The following is a 24023-nucleotide window of genomic DNA, read 5'->3' as shown; positions in this document are numbered from 1 at the left end:
TTGGTTAGACATCCGTCTTTCCCCTTCGATTTCTTTTTTTTTTTTTCTCTCTCTGCTATACACTTCTGTTTTTCTGTTCTAATGGAGAAAATTTTCGAATTCTGAACAAGCAGTTTTCGAGTTTTAGTTACAGGCAGTGAAAACTGTAAAATTTTGCAGTTTGAAAATTTTTTTTTGGTGCTGGAATGAATCATGGTTTAAAACTGTAAAATTTTGCAGTTTTATAACATTCTTTAGAACTATAAAATTTTACAGTTTCATAACATGTTTTTTAATTTTTTTTTTTCATAACATTTTTTTTTTCTGCTATACATTCTTTATAACATTTTTTCCGACGAAGAAGATGATATATTTTCCGACGACGAAGATGAATGGATATACTTAGATCTGATATGGATCTACTCAGATCTACATCAGATCTGAGTAGATCTACACAGATTTGGTTAGACATCCGTCTTTCCCCTTCGATTTCTTTTTTTTTTTCTCTCCCTACTATACACTTCTGTTTTTCTGTTCTAATGGAGAAAATTTTCTAATTCTGAACAAGCAGTTTTCGAGTTTTAGTTACAGGCAGTGAAAACTGTAAAATTTTGCAGTTTCAAATTTTTTTTTTGGTGCTGGAATGAATCATGGTTTAAAACTGTAAAATTTTGCAGTTTTATAACATTCTTTAGAACTGTAAAATTTTACAGTTTCATAACATGTTTTTTAATTTTTTTTTTTTCAAAACATTTTTTTTTCTGCTATACATTCTTTATAACATTTTTTCCGACGAAGAAGACGATATATTTTCCGACGAAGAAGATGAATGGATCTACTTAGATCTGATATAGATCTACTCAGACCTACATCAGATCTGAGTAGATCTACACAGATTTGGTTAGCATCTGTCTTTCCCCTTCGATTTCTTTTTTTTTTTCTCTCTCTGCTATACATTTCTGTTTTTCTGTTCTAATGGAGAAAATTTTCTAATTCTGAACAAGCAGTTTTCGAGTTTTAGTTACAGGCAGTGAAAACTGTAAAATTTTGCAGTTTCAAATTTTTTTTTTTGGTGCTGGAATGAATCATGGTTTAAAACTGTAAAATTTTGCAGTTTTATAACATTTTCTTTAGAACTGTAAAATTTTACAGTTTCATAACATGTTTTTTAATTTTTTTTTTTCATAACATTTTTTTTTTCTGCTATACATTCTTTATAACATTTTTTCCGACGAAGAAGATGATATATTTTCCGACGAAGAAGATGAATGGATCTACTTAGATCTGATATAAATCTACTCAGATCTACATCAGATCTGAGTAGATCTACACAGATTTGGTTAGACATCCGTTTTTCCCCTTCGATTTCTTTTTTTTTTTTCTCTCTCTGCTATACACTTCTGTTTTTCTGTTCTAATGGAGAAAATTGTCGAATTCTGAACAAGCAGTTTTCGAGTTTTAGTTACAGGCAGTGAAAACTGTAAAATTTTGCAGTTTCAATTTTTTTTTTTGGTGCTGGAATGAATCATGGTTTAAAACTGTAAAATTTTGCAGTTTTATAACATGCTTTAAAACTGTAAAATTTTACAGTTTCATAACATGTTTTTTAATTTTTTTTTTTTCATAACATTTTTTTTTTCTGCTATATATTCTTTATAACATTTTTTCCGACGAAGAAGATGATATATTTTCCGACGAAGAAGATGAATGGATCTACTTAGATCTGATATAGATCTACTCAGATCTACATCAGATCTGAGTAGATCTACACAGATTTGGTTAGACATCCGTCTTTCCCCTTCGATTTCTTTTTTTTTTTCTCTCTCTGCTATACACTTCTGTTTTTCTGTTCTAATGGAGAAAATTTTCGAATTCTGAACAAGCAGTTTTCGAGTTTTAGTTACAGGCAGTGAAAACTGTAAAATTTTGCAGTTTCAATTTTTTTTTTGGGTGCTGGAATGAATCATGGTTTAAAACTGTAAAATTTTGCAGTTTTATAACATTCTTTAGAACTGTAAAATTTTACAGTTTCATAACATGTTTTTTAATTTTTTTTTTTTCATAACATTTTTTTTTCTGCTATACATTCTTTATAACATTTTTTCCGACGAAGAAGATGATATATTTTCCGACGAAGAAGATGAATGGATCTACTTAGATCTGATATAGATCTACTCAGATCTAGATCTGAGTAGATCTACACAGATTTGGTTAGACATCTGTCTTTCCCCTTCGATTTCTTTTTTTTTTTCTCTCTCTGCTATACACTTCTGTTTTTCTGTTCTAATGGAGAAAATTTTCAAATTCTGAACAAGCAGTTTTCGAATTTTAGTTACAGGCAGTGAAAATTGTAAAATTTTGCAGTTTCAAATTTTTTTTTTGGTGCTGTAATGAATCATGGTTTAAAACTGTAAAATTTTGCAGTTTTATAACATTCTTTAGAACTGTAAAATTTTACAGTTTCATAACATGTTTTTTAATTTTTTTTTTTCATAACATTTTTTTTTTCTGCTATACATTCTTTATAACATTTTTTCAGACGAAGAAGACGATATATTTTCCGACGAAGAAGATGAATGGATCTACTTAGATCTGATATAGATCTACTCAGATCTACATCAGATCTGAGTAGATCTTATAGCGATCCCGGGTTTACCCTTGTTGTATAGTGATCCGGACATGTGTCCGTGGATGTTGGTAGTTGTTTATTATCTTGTTTACATCCTTTCTTACGTTGTATTTGAGTTATAGGATGTGTTGAGCGGGTTTGTTACAGGTTGGTTGAGTTTAGAAACCAAAACTAGTTGCCCAGATTTTTTTTTGGCCTGTAAGCTCGAGCGGAGGTGTTGGCGCTCGAGCGTAGATTACGTCCATCCAGTATCTTGTTGTGCAGTGTTGTGAGCTCGAGCGTAGGGTTGGGAGCTCGAGCGGAGGCCTGGTTCTGCAAAAGTGCTGGGCGAGTGCATTCTGCGCTCGAGCGGGAGGTTGGCCGCTCGAGCGGAAGTCTGTGAGTGTACGCTCGAGCGGGGTGTTTTACGCTCGAGCGGAGACCTGGGTTAAAGTCCCGAATTTGTGACTCTTCAAATCACTTTTTCACTTTATCTTCTCTCTCTTACTTTTCCAAAAACACCATTGTTGAGTCTTTCTCTCTAGATACTACCTTCTCTCTAGGTTTTGATCTAGTAGGAGTGATTTACTCACCTTTGGCCTTTACAAAAAAGTTGTTGATCGTCGAGGGCTTCATTTTAATCTGAAAATCTCGGGTTTTGGAGCACGTTGGGTTTTGTCGTCTTCTCCTTTGGAACTCCGAATTTGAGGTAGGGATAACCTACTCCTCTCTATGGGTTTTGTCTTTAAATTTTGGTATTTTGAGATGTTGGGCTTGGTTTGGTAATTTGTGAAAGTTTGGGGCTTTTGTGTAATTTTACAAAGGTTGGGGTTTCATTCATAATAAACCTAGATGCATGTTTGGCATGAAGAAAATGGAATGATTGTTGAATCATTGATGAAAATGGGACCTAAGGGTTGAAATGGTAATTATGGAAAATGGCCTAATTACATTGTTTAATTAATTGGGATAATTAATTGATGAGAAATGAGGAAATGAAATGTTGATTGAATATCCATTTGTGCATTTATTTTCTGTTTTAGAAATAACTGCTTTGGGCTATCGGTGGAGGATAGTCGTGATTGTTGTAGACAATGTATGTTGATTAGGCAAACTGAAACTAATCAATGGAATGTGTTATGAAACTTGACAGTTGCTAGAATACATTAATTGTTTGTATTGTGTGATTGTATATAGAACCAATGTGTTTATATACGTTGTGTGTAGAGGAGGAGATAGGGGATGTACTCCGCGGTTTAGGGGAAGATAGGGGATGGACCTCTAAACCGGATAGGTATTTGGAGGAGATAGGGGATGTACTCCGTAGACAGAGCTCATATGCTTGTCTAGAGAAGTGAAGATAGAGCTCATATGCTTATCTTTGTGAAGTGAAGTGTGGATACAGCTTGTATGCTTATCTGTGGATATTGTTGATATACATATCTGTTGTAGAGTGTGGATACAGCTTATATGCTTATCTGTGGATATTGTTGATATACATATCTGTTGAGAATGTGGATATAGCTTTTATGCTTATCTGAATGTGAGATATAGTTTTTATACATATCTGTGGAAATGATGATAGAGCTAGCATGCTTATCTGTTGAAAAAGGGAAAATGAAAAGTAATTGGGACTTGTAAGTCGTTGACATAAATATGTAATTTATGTGATTGAATCAGTGTTGACCAACTATCAATTGCTAATGTTTTAGTCATTGTCCATGGTTGGTTTAGTGTATTTCTACTGGGCTGTGGCTCACCCTATATGGGAATATCATTTTCAGGTACAGGAAGCATGCCACCTCCAAGGACATAGCTGGGAGGCTAGAGGCGGACATGTTTTGTTGTTTTACTTTTGATATATTACATGTAACTTCAAGCCAAGGGCTTAATGTGTAAACGAGTTAGACCTCTTTGTTGTAACCAAGTGTTAACTTGGAAAGCTGTAAGCCCGTAGGGCATTTTGTTATGAGGTTAACATGTAATACTTATGTAATGGAATTCTAATGAATGATAGAAGGTAGTTAGTTTATCTATCAACGCTTGTCTTATTTGTTGGGTTTAATGTTATTATTTTGAGGGCGTTACAGATCTACACCGATTTGGTTAGACATCCGTCTTTCCCCTTCGATTTCTTTTTTTTTTCTCTCTCTGCTATACACTTCTGTTTTTTTGTTCTAATGGAGAAAATTTTCGAATTCTGAACAAGCAGTTTTCGAGTTTTAGTTACAGGCAGTGAAAACTGTAAAATTTTGCAGTTTCAAAATTTTTTTTTGGTGCTGGAATGAATCATGGTTTAAAACTGTAAAATTTTGCAGTTTTATAACATTCTTTAGAACTGTAAAATTTTACAGTTTCATAACATGTATTTTAATTTTTTTTTTTCATAACATTTTTTTTTTCTGCTATACATTCTTTATAACATTTTTTCCGACGAAGAAGATGATATATTTTCCGACGAAGAAGATGAATGGATCTACTTAGATCTGATATAGATCTACTCAGATCTACATCAGATCTGAGTAGATCTACACAGATTTGGTTAGACATCCGTCTTTCCCCTTCGATTTCTTTTTTTTTTCTCTCTCTGCTATACACTTCTGCTTTTCTGTTCTAATGGAGAAAATTTTCGAATTCTGAACAAGCAGTTTTCGAGTTTTAGTTACAGGCAGTGAAAACTGTAAAATTTTGCAGTTTCAAATTTTTTTTTTGGTGCTGGAATGAAACATGGTTTAAAACTGTAAAATTTTGCAGTTTTATAACATTCTTTAGAACTGTAAAATTTTACAGTTTCATAACATGTTTTTTAATTTTTTTTTTTCATAACATTTGTTTTTCTGCTATACATTCTTTATAACATTTTTTCCGACGAAGAAGATCATATATTTTCTGACGAAGAAGATGAATGGATCTACTTAGATCTGATATAGATCTACTCAGATCTACATCAGATCTGAGTAGATCTTCACAGATTTGGTTAGACATCCGTCTTTCCCCTTCGATTTCTTTTTTTTTTTCTCTTTCTGCTATACACTTCTGTTTTTCTGTTCTAATGGAGAAAATTTTCGAATTCTGAACAAGTAGTTTTCGAGTTTTAGTTACAGGCAGTGAAACCTGTAAAATTTTGCAGTTTCAAATTTTTTTTTTGGTGCTGGAATGAATCATGGTTTAAAACTGTAAAATTTTGCTGTTTTATAACATTCTTTAGAACTGTAAAATTTTACAGTTTCATAACATGTTTTTTAATTTTTTTTTTTTCAAAACATTTTTTTTTCTGCTATACATTCTTTATAACATTTTTTCCGACGAAGAAGACGATATATTTTCCGACGAAGAAGATGAATGGATCTACTTAGATCTGATATAGTTCTACTCAGACCTACATCAGATTTGAGTAGATCTACACAGATTTGGTTAGCATCTGTCTTTCCCGTTCGATTTCTTTTTTTTTTCTCTCTCTGCTATACATTTCTGTTTTTCTGTTCTAATGGAGAAAATTTTCTAATTCTGAACAAGCAGTTTTCGAGTTTTAGTTACAGGCAGTGAAAACTGTAAAATTTTGCAGTTTCAAATTTTTTTTTTTTGGTGCTGGAATGAATCATGGTTTAAAACTGTAAAATTTTGCAGTTTTATAACATTTTCTTTAGAACTGTAAAATTTTACAGTTTCATAACATGTTTTTTAATTTTTTTTTTTCATAACATTTTTTTTTTCTGCTATACATTCTTTATAACATTTTTTCCGACGAAGAAGATGATATATTTTCCGACGAAGAAGATGAATGGATCTACTTAGATCTGATATAAATCTACTCAGATCTACATCAGATCTGAGTAGATCTACACAGATTTGGTTAGACATCCGTCTTTCCCCTTCGATTTCTTTTTTTTTTTTTTCTCTCTCTGCTATACACTTCTGTTTTTCTGTTCTAATGGAGAAAATTGTCGAATTCTGAACAAGCAGTTTTCGAGTTTTAGTTACAGGCAGTGAAAACTGTAAAATTTTGCCGTTTCAATTTTTTTTTTTGGTGCTGGAATGAATCATGGTTTAAAACTGTAAAATTTTGCAGTTTTATAACATGCTTTAAAACTGTAAAATTTTACAGTTTCATAACATGTTTTTTAATTTTTTTTTTTTTCATAACATTTTTTTTTTCTGCTATATATTCTTTATAACATTTTTTCCGACGAAGAAGATGATATATTTTCCGACGAAGAAGATGAATGGATCTACTTAGATCTGATATAGATCTACTCAGATCTACATCAGATCTGAGTAGATCTACACAGATTTGGTTAGACATCCGTCTTTCCCCTTCGATTTCTTTTTTTTTTTCTCTCTCTGCTATACACTTCTGTTTTTCTGTTCTAATGGAGAAAATTTTCGAATTCTGAACAAGCAGTTTTCGAGTTTTAGTTACAGGCAGTGAAAACTGTAAAATTTTGCAGTTTCAAATTTTTTTTTTGGTGCTGGAATGAATCATGGTTTAAAACTGTAAAATTTTGCAGTTTTATAACATTCTTTAGAACTGTAAAATTTTACAGTTTCATAACATGTTTTTTAATTTTTTTTTTTCATAACATTTTTTTTTCTGCTATACATTCTTTATAACATTTTTTCCGACGAAGAAGATGATATATTTTCCGACGAAGAAGATGAATGGATCTACTTAGATCTGATATAGATCTACTCAGATCTACATCAGATCTGAGTAGATCTACACAGATTTGGTTAGACATCCGCCTTTCCCCTTCGATTTCTTTTTTTTTTTCTCTCTCTGCTATACACTTCTGTTTTTCTGTTCTAATGGAGAAAATTTTCGAATTCTGAACAAGCAGTTTTCGAGTTTTAGTTACAGGCAGTGAAAACTGTAAAATTTTGCAGTTTCAAATTTTTTTTTTGGTGCTGGAATGAATCATGGTTTAAAACTGTAAAATTTTGCAGTTTTATAACATTCTTTAGAACTGTAAAATTTTACAGTTTCATAACATGTTTTTTAATTTTTTTTTTCATAACATTTTTTTTTCTGCTATACATTCTTTATAACATTTTTTCCGACGAAGAAGATGATATATTTTCCGACGAAGAAGATGAATGGATCTACTTAGATCTGATATAGATCTACTCAGATCTACATCAGATCTGAGTAGATCTACACAGATTTGGTTAGACATCCGTCTTTCCCCTTCGATTTCTTTTTTTTTTCTCTCTCTCTGCTATACACTTCTGTTTTTCTGTTCTAATGGCGAAAATTTTCGAATTCTGAACAAGCAGTTTTCGAGTTTTAGTTACAGGCAGTGAAAACTGTAAAATTTTGCAGTTTCAAATTTTTTTTTGGTGCTGGAATGAATCATGGTTTAAAACTGTAAAATTTTGCAGTTTTATAACATTCTTTAGAACTGTAAAATTTTACAGTTTCATAACATGTTTTTCAATTTTTTTTTTTTCATAACATTTTTTTTTCTGCTATACATTCTTTATAACATTTTTTCCGACAAAGAAGATGATATATTTTCCGACGAAGAAGATGAATGGATCTACTTAGATCTGATATAGATCTACTCAGATCTACATCAGATCTGAGTTGATCTACACAGATTTGGTTAGACATCCGTCTTTCCCCTTCGATTTCTTTTTTTTTTTCTCTCTCTGCTATACACTTCTGTTTTTCTGTTCTAATGGAGAAAATTTTCGAATTCTGAACAAGCAGTTTTCGAGTTTTAGTTACAGGCAGTGAAAACTGTAAAATTTTGCAGTTTCAATTTTTTTTTTGGGTGCTGGAATGAATCATGGTTTAAAACTGTAAAATTTTGCAGTTTTATAACATTCTTTAGAACTGTAAAATTTTACAGTTTCATAACATGTTTTTTAATTTTTTTTTTTCATAACATTTTTTTTTCTACTATACATTCTTTATAACATTTTTTCCGACGAAGAAGATGATATATTTTCCGACGAAGAAGATGAATGGATCTACTTAGATCTGATATAGATCTACTCAGATCTACATCAGATCTGAGTAGATCTACACAGATTTGGTTAGACATCTGTCTTTCCCCTTCGATTTCTTTTTTTTTTTCTCTCTCTGCTATACACTTCTGTTTTTCTGTTCTAATGGAGAAAATTTTCTAATTCTGAACAAGCAGTTTTCGAGTTTTAGTTACAGGCAGTGAAAACTGTAAAATTTTGCAGTTTCAAATTTTTTTTTTGGTGCTCTAATGAATCATGGTTTAAAACTGTAAAATTTTGCAGTTTTATAACATTCTTTAGAACTGTAAAATTTTACAGTTTCATAACATGTTTTTTAATTTTTTTTTTCATAACATTTTTTTTTTCTGCTATACATTCTTTATAACATTTTTTCCGACGAAGAAGACGATATATTTTCCGACGAAGAAGATGAATGGATCTACTTAGATCTGATATAGATCTACTCAGATCTACATCAGATCTGAGTAGATCTACACAGATTTGGTTAAACATCCGTCTTTCCCCTTCGATTTCTTTTTTTTTTCTCTCTCTGCTATACACTTCTGTTTTTCTGTTCTAATGGAGAAAATTTTCGAATTCTGAACAAGCAGTTTTCGAGTTTTAGTTACAGGCAGTGAAAACTGTAAAATTTTGCAGTTTCAAAATTTTTTTTTGGTGCTGGAATGAATCATGGTTTAAAACTGTAAAATTTTGCAGTTTTATAACATTCTTTAGAACTGTAAAATTTTACAGTTTCATAACATGTATTTTAATTTTTTTTTTTCATAACATTTTTTTTTTCTGCTATACATTCTTTATAACATTTTTTCCGACGAAGAAGATGATATATTTTCCGACGAAGAAGATGAATGGATCTACTTAGATCTGATATAGATCTACTCAGATCTACATCAGATCTGAGTAGATCTACACAGATTTGGTTAGACATCCGTCTTTCCCCTTCGATTTCTTTTTTTTTCTCTCTCTCTGCTATACACTTCTGTTTTTCTGTTCTAATGGAGAAAATTTTCGAATTCTGAACAAGCAGTTTTCGAGTTTTAGTTACAGGCAGTGAAAACTGTAAAATTTTGCAGTTTCAAATTTTTTTTTTGGTGCTGGAATGAAACATGGTTTAAAACTGTAAAATTTTGCAGTTTTATAACATTCTTTAGAACTGTAAAATTTTACAGTTTCATAACATGTTTTTTAAATTTTTTTTTTTCAGAACATTTTTTTTTCTGCTATACATTCTTTATTACATTTTTTCTGACGAAAAAGATGAATGGATCTACTTAGATCTGATATAGATCTACTCAGATATACATCAGATCTGAGTAGATCTTCACATATTTGGTTAGACATCCGTCTTTCCCCTTCGATTTCTTTTTTTTTTTCTCTCTCTGCTATACACTTCTGTTTTTCTGTTCTAATGGAGAAAATTTTCGAATTCTGAACAAGCAGTTTTCGAGTTTTAGTTACAGGCAGTGAAAACTGTAAAATTTTGCAGTTTCAAATTTTTTTTTTGGTGCTGGAATGAATCATGGTTTAAAACTGTAAAATTTTGCAGTTTTATAACATTCTTTAGAACTGTAAAATTTTACAGTTTCATAACATGTTTTTTAATTTTTTTTTTCATAACATTTTTTTTTTCGGCTATACATTCTTTATAACATTTTTTCCGACGAAAAAGATAATATATTTTCCGACGAAGAAGATGAATGGATCTACTTAGATCTGATATAGATCTACTCAGATCTACACAGATTTGGTTAGACATCTGTCTTTCCCCTTTGATTTCTTTTTTTTTTCTCTCTCTGCTATACACTTCTGTTTTTCTGTTCTAATGGAGAAAATTTTCTAATTCTGAACAAGCAGTTTTCGAGTTTTAGTTACAGGCAGTGAAAACTGTAAAATTTTGCAGTTTCAAATTTTTTTTTTGGTGCTGGAATGAATCATGGTTTAAAACTGTAAAATTTTGCAGTTTTATAACATTCTTTAGAACTGTAAAATTTTACAGTTTCATAACATCTTTTTTAATTTTTTTTTTTTTCATAACATTTTTTTTTTCTGCTATACATTCTTTATAACATTTTTTCCGACGAAGAAGATGATATATTTTCCGACGAAGAAGATGAATGGATCTACTTAGATCTGAAATAGATCTACTCAGATCTACATCAGATCTGAGTAGATCTACACAGATTTGGTTAGACATCTGTCTTTCCCCTTCGATTTCTTTATTTTTTCCTCTCTCTGCTATACACTTCTATTTTTCTGTTCTAATGGAGAAAATTTTCGAATTCTGAACAAGCAGTTTTCGAGTTTTAGTTACAGGCAGTGAAAACTGTAAAATTTTGCAGTTTCAAATTTTTTTTTTTGGTGCTGAAATGAATCATGGTTTAAAATTGTAAAATTTTGCAGTTTTATAACATTCTTTAGAACTGTAAAATTTTACAGTTTCATAACATGTTTTTAAAATTTTTTTTTTTCATAACATTTTTTTTTTCTGCTACACATTCTTTATAACATTTTTTCCGACGAAGAAGATGATATATTTTTCGACGAAGAAGATGAATGGATCTACTTAGATCTGATATAGATCTACTCAGATCTACATCAGATCTGAGTAGATCTACACAGATTTGGTTAGTCATCCGTCTTTCCCCTTCGATTTCTTTTTTTTTTTTCTCTCTCTGCTATACACTTCAGTTTTTCTGTTCTAATGGAGAAAATTGTCGAATTCTGAACAAGCAGTTTTCGAGTTTTAGTTACAGGCAATGAAAACTGTAAAATTTTGCAGTTTCAAATTTTTTTTTTGGTGCTGGAATGAATCATGGTTTAAAACTGTAAAATTTTGCAGTTTTATAACATTCTTTAGAACTGTAAAATTTTACAGTTTCATAACATGTTTTTTAATTTTTTTTTTTTTCATAACATTTTTTTTTTCTGCTATACATTCTTTCTAACATTTTTTCCGACGAAGAAGATGATATATTTTCCGACGAAGAAGATGAATGGATCTACTTAGATCTGATATAGATCTACTCAGATCTACATCAGATCTGAGTAGATCTACACAGATTTGGTTAGACATCCGTCTTTCCTCTTCGATTTCTTTTTTTTTTTTTCTCTCTCTGCTATACACTTCTGTTTTTCTGTTCTAATGGAGAAAATTTTCGAATTCTGAACAAGCAGTTTTCGAGTTTTAGTTACAGGCAGTGAAAACTGTAAAATTTTGCAGTTTCAATTTTTTTTTTGGGTGCCGGAATGAATCATGGTTTACAACTGTAAAATTTTGCAGTTTTATAACATTCTTTAGAACTGTAAAATTTTACAGTTTCATAACATGTTTTTTAATTTTTTTTTTCTGCTATACATTCTTTATAACATTTTTTCCGACGAAGAAGATGATAAATTTTCCGACGAAGAAGATGAATGAATCTACTTAGATCTGATATAGATCTACTCAGATCTACATCAGATCTGAGTAGATCTACACATATTTGGTTAGACATCCGTCTTTCCCCTTCGATTTCTTTTTTTTTTTTTCTCTCTCTGCTATACACTTCTGTTTTTCTGTTCTAATGGAGAAAATTTTCGAATTCTGAACAAGCAGTTTTCGAGTTTTAGTTACCGGCAGTGAAAACTGTAAAATTTTGCAGTTTCAAATTTTTTTTTTGGTGCTGGAATGAATCATGGTTTAAAACTGTAAAATTTTGCAGTTTTATAACATTCTTTAGAACTGTAAAATTTTACAGTTTCATAACAGGTTTTTTAATTTTTTTTTTTCATAACATTTTTTTTTCTGCTATACATTCTTTATAACATTTTTTCCGACGAAGAAGATGATATATTTTCCGACGAAGAAGATGAATGGATCTACTTAGATCTGATATAGATCTACTCAGATCTACATCAGATCTGAGTAGATCTACACAGATTTGGTTAGACATCCGTCTTTCCCCTTCGATTTCTTTTTTTTTCTCTCTCTCTGCTATACACTTCTGTTTTTCTGTTCTAATGGAGAAAATTTTCGAATTCTGAACAAGCAGTTATCGAGTTTTAGTTACAGGCAGTGAAAACTGCAAAATTTTGCAGTTTCAAATTTTTTTTTTGATGCTGGAATGAATCATGGTTTAAAACTGTAAAATTTTGCAGTTTTATAACATTCTTTAGAACTGTAAAATTTTACAGTTTCATAACATTTTTTTAATTTTTTTTTTTTCATAACATTTTTTTTTCTGCTATACATTCTTTATAACATTTTTTCCGACGAAGAAGATGATATATTTTCCGACGAAGAAGATGAATGGATCTACTCAGATCTGATGTAGATCTGATCTACATCAGATCTGAGTAGATCTACACAGATTTGGTTAGACATCCGTCTTTCACCTTCGATTTCTTTTTTTTTTTCTCTCTCTGCTATACACTTCTGTTTTTCTATTCTAATGGACAAAATTTTCGAATTCTGAACAAGCAGTTTTCGTGTTTTAGTTACAGGCAGTGAAAACTGTAAAATTTTGCAGTTTCAAATTTTTTTTCTGGTGCTGGAATGAAACATGGTTTAAAACTGTAAAATTTTGCAGTTTTATAACGTTCTTTAGAACTGTAAAATTTTACAGTTTCATAACATGTTTTTTAATTTTTTTTTTTTCATAACATTTTTTTTTCTGCTATACATTCTTTATAACATTTTTTCCGACGAAGAAGATGATATATTTTCTGACGAAGAAGATGAATGGATCTACTTAGATCTGATATAGATCTACTCAGATCTACATCAGATCTGAGTAGATCTTCACAGATTTGGTTAGACATCCGTCTTTCCCCTTCGATTTCTTTTTTTTTTTCTCTCTCTGCTATACACTTCTGTTTTTCTGTTCTAATGGAGAAAATTTTCGAATTCTGAACAAGCAGTTTTCGAGTTTTAGTTACAGGCAGTGAAAACTGTAAAATTTTGCAGTTTCAAATTTTTTTTTTGGTGCTGGAATGAATCATGGTTTAAAACTGTAAAATTTTGCAGTTTTATAACATTCTTTAGAACTGTAAAATTTTACAGTTTCATAATATGTTTTTTAATTTTTTTTTTTTCATAACATTTTTTTTTTCTGCTATAAATTCTTTATAACATTTTTTCCGACGAAGAAGATGATATATTTTCCGACGAAGAAGATGAATGGATCTACTTAGAGCTGATATAGATCTACTCAGATCTACATCAGATCTGAGTAGATCTACACAGATTTGGTTAGACATCTGTCTTTCCCCTTCGATTTCTTTATTTTTTCCTCTCTCTGCTATACACTTCTGTTTTTCTGTTCTAATGGAGAAAATTTTCGAATTCTGAACAAGCAGTTTTCGAGTTTTAGTTACAGGCAGTGAAAACTGTAAAATTTTGCAGTTTCAAATTTTTTTTTTTGGTGCTGGAATGAATCATGGTTTAAAATTGTAAAATTTTGCAGTTTTATAACATTTTTTAGAACTGTAAAATTTTACAGTTTCATAACATGTTTTTTAATTTTTTTTTTTTTCATAACATTTTTTTTTTCTGCTACACATTCTTTATAACATTTTTTCCGACGAAGAAGATGATATATTTTCCGACGAAGAAGATGAATGGATCTACTTAGATCTGATATAGATCTACTCAGATCTACATCAGATCTGAGTAGATCTACACAGATTTGGTTAGACATCCGTCTTTCCCCTTCGATTTCTTTTTTTTTTTCTCTCTCTGCTATACACTTCTGTTTTTCTGTTCTAATGGAGAAAATTTTCGAATTCTGAACAAGCAGTTTTCGAGTTTTAGTTACAGGCAGTGAAAACTGTAAAATTTTGCAGTTTCAAATTTTTTTTTTTGGTGCTGGAATGAATCATGGTTTAAAATTGTAAAATTTTGCAGTTTTATAACATTCTTTAGAACTGTAAAATTTTACAGTTTCATAACATGTTTTTTAATTTTTTTTTTTCATAACATTTTTTTTTTCTGCTACACATTCTTTATAACATTTTTTCCGACGAAGAAGATGATATATTTTCCGACGAAGAAGATGAATGGATCTACTTAGATCTGATATAGATCTACTCAGATCTACATCAGATCTGAGTAGATCTACACAGATTTGGTTTGTCATCCGTCTTTCCCCTTCGATTTCTTTTTTTTTTTCTCTCTCTGCTATACACTTCAGTTTTTCTGTTCTAATGGAGAAAATTGTCGAATTCTGAACAAGCAGTTTTCGAGTTTTAGTTACAGGCAGTGAAAACTGTAAAATTTTGCAGTTTCAAATTTTTTTTTTGGTGCTGGAATGAATCATGGTTTAAAACTGTAAAATTTTGCAGTTTTATAACATTCTTTAGAACTGTAAAATTTTACAGTTTCATAACAGGTTTTTTAATTTTTTTTTTTTTCATAACATTTTTTTTTCTGCTATACATTCTTTATAACATTTTTTCCGACGAAGAAGATGTTATATTTTCCGACGAAGAAGATGAATGGATCTACTTAGATCTGATATAGATCTACTCAGATCTACATCAGATCTGAGTAGATCTACACATATTTGGTTAGTCATCCGTCTTTCCCCTTCGATTTCTTTTTTTTTTTTCTCTCTCTGCTATACACTTCTGTTTTTCTGTTCTAATGGAGAAAATTGTCGAATTCTGAACAAGCAGTTTTCGAGTTTTAGTTACAGGCAGTGAAAACTGTAAAATTTTGCAGTTTCAAATTTTTTTTTTGGTGCTGGAATGAATCATGGTTTAAAACTGTAAAATTTTGCAGTTTTGTAACATTCTTTAGAACTGTAAAATTTTACAGTTTCATAACATGTTTTTTAATTTTTTTTTTTTCATAACATTTTTTTTTTCTGCTATACATTCTTTATAACATTTTTTCCGACGAAGAAGATGATATATTTTCCGACGAAGAAGATGAATGGATCTACTTAGATCTGATATAGATCTACTCAGATCTACATCAGATCTGAGTAGATCTACACAGATTTGGTTAGACATCCGTCTTTCCCCTTCGATTTCTTTTTTTTTTTCTCTCTCTGCTATACACTTCTGTTTTTCTGTTCTAATGGAGAAAATTTTCGAATTCTGAACAAGCAGTTTTCGAGTTTTAGTTACAAGCAGTGAAAACTGTAAAATTTTGCAGTTTCAATTTTTTTTTTGGGTGCTGGAATGAATCATGGTTTAAAACTGTAAAATTTTGCAGTTTTATAACATTCTTTAGAACTGTAAAATTTTACAGTTTCATAACACGTTTTTTAATTTTTTTTTTTTCATAACATTTTTTTTTCTGCTATACATTCTTTATAACATTTTTTCCGACGAAGAAGATGATATATTTTCCGACGAAGAAGATGAATGGATCTACATAGATCTGATATAGATCTACTCAGATCTACATCAGATCTGAGTAGATCTACACATATTTGGTTAGACATCCGTCTTTCCCCTTCGATTTCTTTTTTTTTTCTCTCTCTGCTATACACTTCTGTTTTTCTGTTCTAATGGAGAAAATTTTCTAATTCCGAACGAGCAGTTTTCGAGTTTTAGTTACAGGCAGTGAAAACTATAAAATTTTGCGGTTTCAATTTTTTTTTTTGGTGCTGGAATGAATCATGGTTTAAAACTGTAAAATTTTGCAGTTTTATAACATTCTTTAGAACTGTAAAATTTTACAGTTTCATAACATGTTTTTTAATTTTTTTTTTTTTCATAACATTTTTTTTTTCTGCTAAACATTCTTTATAACATTTTCTCCGACGAAGAAGATGATATATTTTCCGACGAAGAAGATGAATGGATCTGCTTAGATCTGATATAGATCTACTCAGATCTACATCAGATCTGAGTAGATCTACACAGATTTGGTTAGACATCTGTCTTTCCCCTTCGATTTCTTTATTTTTTCCTCTCTCTGCTATACACTTCTGTTTTTCTGTTCTAATGGAGAAAATTTTCGAATTCTGAACAAGCAGTTTTCGAGTTTTAGTTACAGGCAGTGAAAACTGTAAAATTTTGCAGTTTCAAATTTTTTTTTTTGGTGCTGGAATGAATCATGGTTTAAAATTGTAAAATTTTGCAGTTTTATAACATTCTTTAGAACTGTAAAATTTTACAGTTTCAGAACATGTTTTTTAATTTTTTTTTTTCATAACATTTTTTTTTTCTGCTACACATTCTTTATAACATTTTTTCCGACGAAGAAGATGATATATTTTCCGACGAAGAAGATGAATGGATCTACTTAGATCTGATATAGATCTACTCCGATCTACATCAGATCTGAGTAGATCAACACAGATTTGGTTTGTCATCCGTCTTTCCCCTTCGATTTCTTTTTTTTTTTTCTCTCTCTGCAATACACTTCAGTTTTTCTGTTCTAATGGAGAAAATTGTCGAATTCTGAACAAGCAGTTTTCGAGTTTTAGTAACAGGCAGTGAAAACTGTAAAATTTTGCAGTTTCAATTTTTTTTTTTGGTGCTGGAATGAATCATGGTTTAAAACTGTAAAATTTTGCAGTTTTATAACATTCTTTAGAACTGTAAAATTTTACAGTTTCATAACAGGTTTTTTAATTTTTTTTTTTTTCATAATATTTTTTTTTTCTGCTATACATTCTTTATAACATTTTTTCCGACGAAGAAGATGATATATTTTCCGACGAAGAAGATGAATGGATCTACTTAGATCTGATATAGATCTACTCAGATCTACATCAGATCTGAGTAGATCTACACATATTTGGTTAGTCATCCGTCTTTCCCCTTCGATTTCTTTTTTTTTTTTCTCTCTGCTATACACTTCTGTTTTTCTGTTCTAATGGAGAAAATTGTCGAATTCTGAACAAGCAGTTTTCGAGTTTTAGTTACAGGCAGTGAAAACTGTAAAATTTTGCAGTTTCAAATTTTTTTTTTGGTGCTGGAATGAATCATGGTTTAAAACTGTAAAATTTTGCAGTTTTATGACATTCTTTAGAACTGTAAAATTTTACAGTTTCATAACATGTTTTTTAATTTTTTTTTTTCATAACATTTTTTTTTTCTGCTATACATTCTTTATAACATTTTTTTCCGACGAAGAAGATGATATATTTTCCGACGAAGAAGATGAATGGATCTACTTAGATCTGATATAGATCTACTCAGATGTACATCAGATCTGAGTAGATCTACACAGATTTGGTTAGACATCCGTCTTTCCCCTTCGATTTATTTTTTTTTTCTCTCTCTGCTATACACTTCTGTTTTTCTGTTCTAATGGAGAAAATTTTCGAATTCTGAACAAGCAGTTTTCGAGTTTTAGTTACAGGCAGTGAAAACTGTAAAATTTTGCAGTTTCAATTTTTTTTTTGGGTGCTGGAATGAAACATGGTTTAAAACTGTAAAATTTTGCAGTTTTATAACATTCTTTAGAACTGTAAAATTTTACAGTTTCATAACACGTTTTTTAATTTTTTTTTTTCATAACATTTTTTTTTCTGCTATACATTCTTTATAACATTTTTTCCGACGAAGAAGATGATATATTTTCCGACGAAGAAGATGAATGGATCTACATAGATCTGATATAGATCTACTCAGATCTACATCAGATCTGAGTAGATCTACACATATTTGGTTAGACATCCGTCTTTCCCCTTCGATTTCTTTTTTTTTTTCTCTCTCTGCTATACACTTCTGTTTTTCTGTTCTAATGGAGAAAATTTTCTAATTCCGAACAAGCAGTTTTCGAGTTTTAGTTACAGGCAGTGAAAACTGTAAAATTTTGCAGTTTCAAATTTTTTTTTTGGTGCTGGAATGAATCATGGTTTAAAACTGTAAAATTTTGCAGTTTTATAACATTCTTTAGAACTGTAAAATTTTACAGTTTCATAACATGTTTTTTAATTTTTTTTTTCATAACATTTTTTTTTTCTGCTATACATTCTTTATAACATTTTTTCCGACGAAGAAGATGATATATTTTCCGACGAAGAAGATGAATGGATCTACTTAGATCTGATATAGATCTACTCAGATCTACATCAGATCTGAGTAGATCTTCACAGATTTGGTTAGACATCCGTCTTTCCCCTTCGATTTCTTTTTTTTTTTCTCTCTCTGCTATACACTTCTGTTTTTCTGTTCTAATGGAGAAAATTTTCGAATTCTGAACAAGCAGTTTTCGAGTTTTAGTTACAGGCAGTGAAAACTGTAAAATTTTGCAGTTTCAAATTTTTTTTTTGGTGCTGGAATGAATCATGGTTTAAAACTGTAAAATTTTGCAGTTTTATAACATTCTTTAGAACTGTAAAATTTTACAGTTTCATAACATGTTTTTTAATTTTTTTTTTTTTCATAACATTTTTTTTTTCAGCTAAACATTCTTTATAACATTTTTTCCGACGAAGAAGATGATATATTTTCCGACGAAGAAGATGAATGGATCTGCTTAGATCTGATATAGATCTACTCAGATCTACATCAGATCTGAGTAGATCTACACAGATTTGGTTAGACATCTGTCTTTCCCCTTCGATTTCTTTATTTTTTCCTCTCTCTGCTATACACTTCTGCTTTTCTGTTCTAATGGAGAAAATTTTCGAATTCTGAACAAGCAGTTTTCGAGTTTTAGTTACAGGCAGTGAAAACTGTAAAATTTTGCAGTTTCAAATTTTTTTTTTTTGGTGCTGGAATGAATCATGGTTTAAAATTGTAAAATTTTGCAGTTTTATAATATTCTTTAGAACTGTAAAATTTTACATTTTCATAACATGTTTTTTAATTTTTTTTTTTCATAACATTTTTTTTTCTGCTATACATTCTTTATAACATTTTTTCCGACGAAGAAGATGATATATTTTCCGACGAGGAAGATGAATGGATCTACTTAGATCTGATATAGATCTACTCAGATCTACATCAGATCTGAGTAGATCTACACATATTTGGTTAGACATCCGTCTTTCCCCTTCGATTTCTTTTTTTTTTTCTCTCTCTGCTATACACTTCTGTTTTTCTGTTCTAATGGAGAAAATTTTCTAATTCCGAACAAGCAGTTTTCGAGTTTTAGTTACAGGCAGTGAAAACTGTAAAATTTTGCAGTTTCAAATTTTTTTTTTGGTGCTGGAATGAATCATGGTTTAAAACTGTAAAATTTTGCAGTTTTATAACATTCTTTAGAACTGTAAAATTTTACAGTTTCATAACATGTTTTTTAATTTTTTTTTTCATAACATTTTTTTTTTCTGCTATACATTCTTTATAACATTTTTTCCGAGGAAGAAGATGATATATTTTCCGACGAAGAAGATGAATGGATCTACTTAGATCTGATATAGATCTACTCAGATCTACATCAGATCTGAGTAGATCTTCACAGATTTGGTTAGACATCCGTCTTTCCCCTTCGATTTCTTTTTTTTTTTCTCTCTCTGCTATACACTTCTGTTTTTCTGTTCTAATGGAGAAAATTTTCGAATTCTGAACAAGCAGTTTTCGAGTTTTAGTTACAGGCAGTGAAAACTGTAAAATTTTGCAGTTTCAAATTTTTTTTTTGGTGCTGGAATGAATCATGGTTTAAAACTGTAAAATTTTGCAGTTTTATAACATTCTTTAGAACTGTAAAATTTTACAGTTTCATAACATGTTTTTTAATTTTTTTTTTTTCATAACATTTTTTTTTTTTGCTACACATTCTTTATAACATTTTTTACGACGAAGAAGATGATATATTTTCCGACGAAGAAGATGAATGGATCTACTTAGATCTGATATAGATCTACTCAGATCTACATCAGATCTGAGTAGATCTACACAGATTTGGTTAGACATCCGTCTTTCCCCTTCGATTTCTTTTTTTTTTTCTCTCTCTGCTATACACTTCTGTTTTTCTGTTCTAATGGACAAAATTTTCGAATTCTGAACAAGCAGTTTTCGAGTTTTAGTTACAGGCAGTGAAAACTGTAAAATTTTGCAGTTTCAAATTTTTTTTCTGGTGCTGGAATGAAACATGGTTTAAAACTGTAAAATTTTGCAGTTTTATAACATTCTTTAGAACTGTAAAATTTTACAGTTTCATAACATGTTTTTTAATTTTTTTTTTTCATAACATTTTTTTTTCTGCTATACATTCTTTATAACATTTTTTCCGACGAAGAAGATGATATATTTTCTGACGAAGAAGATGAATGGATCTACTTAGATCTGATATAGATCTACTCAGATCTACATCAGATCTGAGTAGATCTTCACAGATTTGGTTAGACATCCGTCTTTCCCCTTCGATTTCTTTTTTTTTTCTCTCTCTGCTATACACTTCTGTTTTTCTGTTCTAATGGACAAAATTTTCGAATTCTGAACAAGCAGTTTTCGAGTTTTAGTTACAGGCAGTGAAAACTGTAAAATTTTGCAGTTTCAAATTTTTTTTTTTGGTGCTGGAATGAATCATGGTTTAAAACTGTAAAATTTTGCAGTTTTATAACATTCTTTAGAACTGTAAAATTTTACAGTTTCATAACATGTTTTTTAATTTTTTTTTTTTCATAACATTTTTTTTTTCTGCTATACATTCTTTATAATATTTTTTCCGACGAAGAAGATGATATATTTTTCGACGAAGAAGATGAATGGATCTACTTAGATCTGATATAGATCTACTCAGATCTACATCAGATCTGAGTAGATCTACACAGATTTGGTTAGACATCCGTCTTTCCCCTTCGATTTCTTTTTTTTTTTCTCTCTCTGCTATACATTTCTGTTTCTCTGTTCTAATGGAGAAAATTTTCGAATTCTGAACAAGCAGTTTTCGAGTTTTAGTTACAAGCAGTGAAAACTGTAAAATTTTGCAGTTTCAAATTTTTTTTTTGGTGCTGGAATGAATCATGGTTTAAAACTGTAAAATTTTGCAGTTTTATAACATTCTTTAGAACTGTAAAATTTTACAGTTTCATAACATGTTTTTTAATTTTTTTTTTTTCATAACATTTTTTTTTCTGCTATACATTCTTTATAACATTTTTTCCGACGAAGAAGATGATATATTTTCCGACGAAGAAGATGAATGGATCTACTTAGATCTGATATAGATCTACTCAGATCTACATCAGATCTGAGTAGATCTACACAGATTTGGTTAGACATCTGTCTTTCCCCTTCGATTTCTTTATTTTTTCCTCTCTCTGCTATACACTTCTGTTTTTCTGTTCTAATGGAGAAAATTTTCGAATTCTGAACAAGCAGTTTTCGAGTTTTAGTTACAGGCAGTGAAAACTGTAAAATTTTGCAGTTTCAAATTTTTTTTTTGGGTGCTGGAATGAATCATGGTTTAAAATTGTAAAATTTTGCAGTTTTATAACATTCTTTAGAACTGTAAAATTTTACAGTTTCATAACATGTTTTTTAATTTTTTTTTTTTCATAACATTTTTTTTTTCTGCTACACATTCTTTATAACATTTTTTCTGACGAAGAAGATGATATATTTTCCGACGACGAAGATGAATGGATCTACTTAGATCTGATATAGATCTACTCAGATCTACATCAGATCTGAGTAGATCTACACAGATTTGGTTAGTCATCCGTCTTTCCCCTTCGATTTCTTTTTTTTTCTCTCTCTCTCTGCTATACACTTCTGTTTTTCTGTTCTAATGGAGAAAATTGTCGAATTCTGAACAAGCAGTTTTCGAGTTTTAGTTACAGGCAGTGAAAACTGTAAAATTTTGCAGTTTCAAATTTTTTTTTTGGTGCTGGAATGGATCATGGTTTAAAATTGTAAAATTTTGCAGTTTTGTAACATTCTTTAGAACTGTAAAATTTTACAGTTTCATAACATGTTTTTTAATTTTTTTTTTTTTCATTACATTTTTTTTTTCTGCTATACATTCTTTATAACATTTTTTCCGACGAAGAAGATGATATATTTTCCGACGAAGAAGATGAATGGATCTACTTAGATCTGATATAGATCTACTCAGATCTACATCAGATCTGAGTAGATCTACCCAGATTTGGTTAGACATCCGTCTTTCCCCTTCGATTTCTTTTTTTTTTTTTCTCTCTCTGCTATACACTTCTGTTTTTCTGTTCTAATGGAGAAAATTTTCGAATTCTGAACAAGCAGTTTTCGAGTTTTAGTTACAGGCAGTGAAAACTGTAAAATTTTGCAGTTTCAATTTTTTTTTTTGGGTGCTGGAATGAATCATGGTTTAAAACTGTAAAATTTTACAGTTTTATAACATTCTTTAGAACTGTAAAATTTTACAGTTTCATAACACGTTTTTTAATTTTTTTTTTTTCATAACATTTTTTTTTCTGCTATACATTCTTTATAACATTTTTTCCGACGAAGAAGATGATATATTTTCCGACGAAGAAGATGAATGGATCTACTTAGATCTGATATAGATCTACTCAGATCTACATCAGATCTGAGTAGATCTACCCATATTTGGTTAGTCATCCGTCTTTCCCCTTCGATTTCTTTTTTTTTTTCTCTCTCTGCTATACACTTTTGTTTTTCTGTTCTAATGGAGAAAATTGTCGAATTCTGAACAAGCAGTTTTCGAGTTTTAGTTACAGGCAGTGAAAACTGTAAAATTTTGCAGTTTCAAATTTTTTTTTTGGTGCTGGAATGAATCATGGTTTAAAACTGTAAAATTTTGCAGTTTTATAACATTCTTTAGAACTGTAAAATTTTACATTTTCATAACATGTTCTTTAATTTTTTTTTTTCATAACATTTTTTTTTCTGCTATACATTCTTTATAACATTTTTTCCGACGAAGAAGATGATATATTTTCCGACGAGGAAGATGAATGGATCTACTTAGATCTGATATAGATCTACTCAGATCTACATCAGATCTGAGTAGATCTACACATATTTGGTTAGACATCCGTCTCTCCCCTTCGATTTCTTTTTTTTTTCTCTCTCTGCTATACACTTCTGTTTTTCTGTTCTAATGGAGAAAATTTTCTAATTCCGAACAAGCAGTTTTCGAGTTTTAGTTACAGGCAGTGAAAACTGTAAAATTTTGCAGTTTCAAATTTTTTTTTTGGTGCTGGAATGAATCATGGTTTAAAACTGTAAAATTTTGCTGTTTTATAACATTCTTTAGAACTGTAAAATTTTACAGTTTCATAACATGTTTTTTAATTTTTTTTTTCATAACATTTTTTTTTCTGCTATACATTCTTTATAACATTTTTTCCGACGAAGAAGATGATATATTTTCCGACGAAGAAGATGAATGGATCTACTTAGATCTGATATAGATCTACTCAGATCTACATCAGATCTGAGTAGATATACACAGATTTGGTTAGACATCCGTCTTTCCCCTTCGATTTCTTTTTTTTTTTCTCTCTCTGCTATACACTTCTGTTTTTCTGTTCTAATGGAGAAAATTTTCGAATTCTGAACAAGTAGTTTTCGAGTTTTAGTTACAGGCAGTGAAAACTGTAAAATT

Source organism: Camellia sinensis, chromosome 9 (genome assembly GCF_055761805.1).
Source record: "Camellia sinensis isolate YWXY chromosome 9, ASM5576180v1, whole genome shotgun sequence".
NCBI classification, from domain to species: Eukaryota; Viridiplantae; Streptophyta; class Magnoliopsida; order Ericales; family Theaceae; genus Camellia; species Camellia sinensis.
This window is presented reverse-complemented; position numbering follows the sequence as displayed.